The sequence below is a fragment of the Gossypium arboreum genome, chromosome 10 (assembly GCF_025698485.1).
Source record: "Gossypium arboreum isolate Shixiya-1 chromosome 10, ASM2569848v2, whole genome shotgun sequence".
NCBI lineage: Eukaryota > Viridiplantae > Streptophyta > Magnoliopsida > Malvales > Malvaceae > Gossypium > Gossypium arboreum.
Genome location: NC_069079.1, coordinates 45,627,231 through 45,634,199, shown reverse-complemented (window position 1 = coordinate 45,634,199; position 6,969 = coordinate 45,627,231). Strand labels below are relative to the sequence as shown.

At 37.0% G+C, this 6,969-nt stretch overlaps 1 long non-coding RNA gene across 1 annotated transcript; it reads left to right on the top strand.

The window, feature by feature from the left end:
• The first annotated feature begins 3,209 nt into the window (after positions 1-3,209).
• Positions 3,210-5,090, top strand: LOC128281673 (uncharacterized). Its single transcript, XR_008271929.1, has 4 exons — positions 3,210-3,276; positions 3,390-3,474; positions 3,588-3,631; positions 4,849-5,090. It is a non-coding gene; the product is annotated as an uncharacterized LOC128281673 (long non-coding RNA).
• The last annotated feature ends 1,879 nt before the right edge of the window (positions 5,091-6,969 follow it).

Genomic DNA, 6,969 nt, shown 5'->3' with positions numbered 1-6,969 from the left:
AAAATATTTATTACCTCATTTTGAGAGGTCAGAAGATAGACCTTATAAATTGGAATGAATATAATCTAGAGTCCGTTTTGTTCTATGCACTGCTGAATCAAAACTAACTTGAGTTTGTTTCCCGAAAATGCAATACTGGTAGAAACCTAACTTACCAACTCTAGTGTCTTTGAGAAAACCTGTATTATACAAGATTGTCATACCTTTCTCACTCATATGGCCTAGTTGTATGTGCTAACATTTGGTTGACTTAGAATCGGTAGAGAAAGAGTCACATTGTGTTATCGTGACGTCGGGTTGATTCTCATCGCAAAGTGGTGGCAATTTCAACTTTTTTGAGTAATCGCAGCCGTACCAATAACTGTTGACCCTTGCAGATTGTATAGGCTACCCTTTTTTTTTCCTCTCAGCACAAAAAGAGCCCTACGAGAAACTTTTAAGCCATTTTTCTTTAAATCAAGAACATACTTGACATCTGAAAGTGTCTGAATAATTCCGTCATGCATCCTAATTTGTATTGTTTCGATTTAAGATATTTTACATGAAGAGTTATTCCCCATCAGCACAAGTCCACCTTCAATTGAACTGTATGTAGAAAATTAGTCCCTGTTGGGATACATGTGATAGGAGCACCCTGAATCTAAGATCTATTTGAAAGTAAGATGAGAGCTTTCCCTCATTGACATGAGCAGGAAATCACCACATCTATCCTCGACTATACTAGCATCAGTAACTTCAGATTTTTACTTATCTTTTTCATCATTTTCGACATCCTTTTTGATTTTATTTTGAAGTTTCTAACATTCTGCCTTAACATGGCCCACCTTTTTACAATAGCCACAATATTTGTCACGATTTTTGGATTTAGACATTACTTTAGACTTGTTTCGATCTGTTTTTCTAATTTGTTGTCTTCCTTTTACAAATAGAATTGAAGTTTGCTCATCTAATTTTTTGTTTGGGCCTAACTCATTGTTGAGTTTATTCTCACTCAGAAGATTCCCCTTCATATCCTTGAATGAGAGATTATCTCTCCCATAAATCAGAGTTTCCTAAAAGTTTTATAAGAAGAGGGCAAAGAGTATAAAAACAACATAGCTTGATCCTCATCACGAATCTTTGCTTTGTGATTCTTTAAGTCCTTAAGAAGGGTAAAAAAACTCGCTAATATGAGTTATGATGGACTCACCTTCGGTCATTTTGAATGTATAGAGACGTTGCTTGAATACTAACCTGTTGGCTAGAGATTTTGTCATATGTAAGACTTCTAGTTTCTTCCATAATGCATATGCTGTTTTCTCCTTCAAAACCTCCTATAATGCATTATTCGTAAGGCATAATTGAATAGTGGATAGAGCCATTTCATTGAGCTCTTCCCATTCTGATTGATCTGTAACACCCCGAATTTGGGCCTAGAAGTATTGGGCCTTGAGTGTGGGTCCATAAAGAGGTTTTATATAGGTATTTAATTGTGCAATGAAATAACACAATTAAATGTTTGCTATTAGTGGTTAATGGCTTTGAGAAGTGTTGGAGAAATCTTGGGTTCAAACTTGGGCTTTAGCAAAAATTTTGGTATTAAGTGAAAAAAAAAACTTGGATGCTTGGATGAGGGTTTTAAATTATTGTGTTAAATAAATGACACAAGGAAGCTTGTAGTCTAGTGGTTGTGGTGTCATTAAGGTTGTATGGGAGCACTGGTTCAAGCCTTGGCTCTTGCAATTTATTTTGTTTTTTAAAGGGAACCGGACTTTGGCCTTTAGACCTTATAATTAATTGGGGATAAAATATGACACAAAAAAGCCTTGTGGCTTAGTGGCAATAGCGTGTGGAGCATTTAAGGGGAGGCATAGGTTCGAATCCCATGGCAAGCAAAGAGCATTTATTTTGCTAACAGGTGACGCGAGTTGGTGTTGAATTTAAACTCTAATCTTTGGAGGGATCCCACATCGAAGCTAATATAAGAGTGGTTGTGAAGTCGGCTTTAAATAGAGGAACCATGAAGAGAGTAAATGTACCTTTCTTGGTGATCCCTTTCATTTGTATGGCGTGCTCGTTTGGGTCAAGGCGTCGGCTAAGAGTGCTCGGAGCGTGGATTAACTCAGTCTCCTATCGGTGTGTATTTATCACTACTCTTGTTGTTGGATGGCTACTTGGCCGCGATGGTAGAAAGGGGCCATGTGGGCCCAATGGGCCTCACAGCCCAATTGGATAAGTTGTTTGATTGTGTAGTAAATATTGGACTAGGCTAGGTGAATCGCATATCTGTGGCTAGGTTTGGGCTAAAAGGGCCACACGAGCGTGTGGGCCCATTTGGTAGAGAATAGGCTTTAGGCCCATTCGTATTGTTATCCATGTTTAGAATACTTTAGTTTACCAATTCTTGAAATGCCTCGACTTGTAAAATTACCAAAGTACTCGATTTACTGAATTACCGTTTTACCCTTAGTTTATAGAATTCTTGTTTTACCCTCGATTTGTAAAATTACCGTTTTACCCTCGATTTACGTAATTACCGTTTTACCCTCGGTTCTGAATTACTATTTTACTCTCGATTCTGTAATTCTTGTTTTACCCTCGGTTCTGTAATTATTGTTTTACCCTTGATTCTGTAATTCTTTGTTTTACCTCGATTTATAGAATTACCGTTTTACCTCGATTTATAAAATTACCGTTTTACCCTCGATTTACGTAATTACTGCTTTTACCCTCGGTTCTGAATTACTATTTTACCCTCGATTTATAGAATTACTGTTTTACCCTAATTTACATAATTACCATTTTACCCCGATTTACATAATTATCGTTTTACCCTCGATTTACGTAATTCTTGTTTTACCCTTGATTTACTGAATTCTTGTTTTACCCTCGATTTACAAAATTACTAAAATACCCTTGGTTTGTGAAATTACCGCAATACCCTTAATTTGTAAAACTACCAAAATACCCTCGTATGGTAAAATGACGAATATGCCCTTATGTTCCGTATGGTGATGTGCTTAGGATTTACATATATTGATATTGGATTAGTTAAGTTTGAGTGACGGTGGTGGTTATCGTGGCGATTGATTTTGGAAACTTTTCAACTTCAACCCATAACGGTGTGTACTAACCTCTAAATAGCTTAGATTAATATTTCTTTGAAAAGTCAAAGCTTCATATTTTAGTGATTAGGAATTAATATTTAGATCTATTTTCACGCACGTTTAAGTTGGATTCACAAAGGATATGGGGTAGGAAGGTATTTGGAACGTTCTTCAATGAGTAGATCTCTTGGTAAGTATTGAACCTTCTTTCCATTTGTATCTTGTGGTTTAAGAAAAGCTGAAAACCCCTCTGTCGACTAAGGCTAAAAGGGTTTTTGGTGTTATTTGGTTTGTTGGTACTAGTGAGGATTAAAGGCTACCGATCGAGGAGTGTGTGAAAAGCTTGGATCATCGGAGTGACTAAATCTAGTCATCAACTTCGGCAAGGGTATGAACCAAGGGCCATTGTGGATGGTGGCCGAATGTGTAAGTGATGATAATAGGTAGTTTTCGATTTGGTTTAATATTAACATGGTCTAATCTATAAGTGGTTGATTATAGGAGAAATCGCATAGGAGATCTCGTCAAGGAATATCGCAAATCAGGTGTGTAACGAACCCTTTTTCATAGCTTAAAGTGATAAATGCCGAAAAGCCGAAATGCCGAAATTCTGGCATTTCGAGGACTTGTGAGCAAGCGAACGCTCACTAGTTAGTTAGAATCGATGAGATGATGATCAAGAACGATGGAAACGGTAAGAATGTGTTTTTGGCGTTCTTGGTAAGTTAGACCTCGAGTAGAAGTGGGGCCCATTGGGCTTTCGGGCCCATTTGGGTAAAAATTGGTAGAAAACGGAAATCTGTTATATGGCATGATAAGACTGTTAAAACCGTTATGGAATATAGGCTAAATGGGCCTAGATGACGAAATTGGCTAAGTAGGGCCCATTAGGGGTTTTAGGCCCAATAACTCGATTTCGCTAAAAATGGGCCGTAATCACTTGTTGCCCCCATGGATTGTTAGTAATCGTTAATGAACATAGAAACCCTAATTTTTGGTAAAATTATGAGATTACCCTTATACCATGAAAATGACCGTTTTGCCCCTAGGTAAAAATGACCATTATACCCCTAGGGTTTATGTATGATTTTAATACATGGGATTTTGATAAATATGGTATGTATGATATGCACATGAAATGTATGATATGCACATGATATGTATGATATGCACATGAGGTAATCATAAATGCATTGGGTTGGGTTTTTATATGGATGGAGGAAGATCAAAAGGGCTTATGCCCCAGTTATCAAAAGGGCTTATGCCCCAGTTATCAAAAGGGCTTATGCCCCAGTTATAAAAGGGCTTATGCCCCGATTATTGAAAGGGCTTTTGCCCGATTATTAAAAAGAGGCTAGGCCTCGGTTATATGATAAAGCATTATGCCTTGCCGGGAGAAGTATGGCGGTGGGTCGAGTTAATCCCACATGGTGTGTTGGTTGGTACGGGTGGAGAGTAGCGGATGGTGGGTTGAGTAGTCTCCCCAAATGGGTTGCATTCTTTCATTGAAATTATATGTGATATTGAAATGGGCCTAAGGGCCATACCGTTTACAGTAAAGGCTTCGGCCCAGTAATATGAAATTTTGAAAAGGCTTCGGCCCAGTGTTATGAGATATGAAATATGAAAAGGGCTATGGCCCAGTACATGTTTTGAGATTGGATTTGGGCTTAGACCCAACAGGCTGCTATTGTTTTGGGCTCTGAAAGGGGCTTGTTGCACACTGAGTTTCCAAACTCACCCCCTTTCCTTAACCTTGCAGGTGAGCCTTGATGTGGGGACTTGGGCCGGAGGGGATTCAGAGTGGCCACGGTGATTGTCTTTGGACTTTTAAATAAGCGTCGGTTTTCTTTAAATTTTCTTTAACTATTATTTATTTTTGGGTTGTAATAAGGCCAATTTTAACTTTTCTTTTATTTCTTTTCGGGATTACTTTAATTTTAATAACTTTAAACCTGGTTGATAATTATTCAAATGGGCTAGACTTAGGACGTGTTTTCAAAATGATACTTGTTTTCAAAATATCTCAACACCACGATTAATCGATTTATCAAAGACGTCCACTTAAACAAATTTAAACTCGATATGACAAAGTGTGGCTATGGTTGTGGGCATGTCTAGGATTGGATCCAATTAAAGAGCTTGGTACTTAAGCGACCTTCATGGCTCACCTCCTCTATCTCGGATACCTACCGGTGCCCGACTTCCATACACTTTGTTAACTCAACAAAATATATGGTTTTAAAACACTAAAACTAACGTGGGTTTTCAACTCCAATGTGGCACGTCAAATTCGGCCATAACGTCTGGGCCGGGTTTGGGGTGTTACATGATCTATATATGCGGGATTCTTCCTTGTAACGTCTTTTTTCAGACTGTTCTAAACCAGTATTGCCATCATCCGAACTTGCCACAAACTGAAATTTACAATTCTATCAAACTGTTCAATATCGAGTCTCGACATTGCCATCTCTGAATGGGTTAACTGCGAAAATCAAACTAGTTCTGACACTAGTTTGTAGGGGATAAACCTGATTAAACAACGAACAAAGTGAAGAAAATAAGAATTGAAAAGATTAAACACAAAAATTTTACATGGAAAAACTCCTCAAAAAAATATGAAAAACCACAAGTAAAAGGGGATTTCACTATAATAAAAGAGAGTGCAAAAGATGAAGAGAATTAAAAGGAAAACCCGAGTCCTCACATGAAAAAAAAACCCTTTGAAATAAAGAACAAAATTCTCTCAATCTAAATATTTTTTTTGTGTAAAACCTAGAGTAACTAAGGCCTATTTATAGGCTAAAATTCGAAGGATATATGACTACAACAACTCTAGGTTAATTAGAGTTTATGTGGGAAACTAAAACTAGAGTTTAACTAGAAGAAGAAAGCCAAAAGAAATTTTGGTCAAAATAAGAGGCATTTCCTATAGAAATGGATCCCACTAGATGTCTCGATGGTCATCATAGTGTGGAAGATGTGGAAACACTGCTTGATGGATGTGAGTCCTAACGGTTACAAGGAAAGTGATTTTCAAAGGGGCTTGTAGAATGGGGTATTAGGATTTCATCATCACTGGGAATGATGGTCGCTAGTGCTGTGAATGAGGGGGCTCAAATGCTGTTAATAGTGACTTTTGAGCCCTAGTTATTTGTAATGACATATGGGTTGTGTTGGATAAAATTCAATTCGAAAAAGGTTTTCTTACATAGAGAAAAATTAAAATATTAAAACTTGACCTGGTTTGTAATATTTATAGCAATAAATCTGAGGCCGAATTTGTATTTGTGTTTTTGGGTAGGCGGATTCTTGTTGGTCCCGACTTTCAACCAAATGATATTCTTCACTATTATCGTACCACAAACTGCTTCGATTGTGGGCTATAACAACTTGAATCAAACACAAAACCATAAATATTTTCTTTAGTTTTAGTGGGAAAGTAAATCTCTCTTAAATAGAAACCGGTAGAATTGCAATTATCAAAATGTAGAATTTATTCTTAAAACAAATTTCCACTACTTTTTGCCAGATCAAAAATATTGAAAACTTTAGAGAAACTTATGTTTTTCTCTTTCTGTTGGTGTGATTTGAAGCCTGCCAGTACCATTTATTTATAGGGGGAGTTGGTAGAATCCTGATTGAAGTGGTAGAATAAAAATAATATTAATTTGATAGAATAAAAAAATCTCCAACTCCATATTATTTAGGGAGAAGGGGAGGCAAACCTAGATGGGAATACTAGGGTTTGTCGTCCCTTGTATTTCCATAAGGGGAACGAACCTCTTGTATACTGAGTCCAATTATATGTGCTTCCTAAATTTTAACCCAAAACACTTTATAATTTATTCCGACCTAGTATATGTTATTTCTATTTCCCATA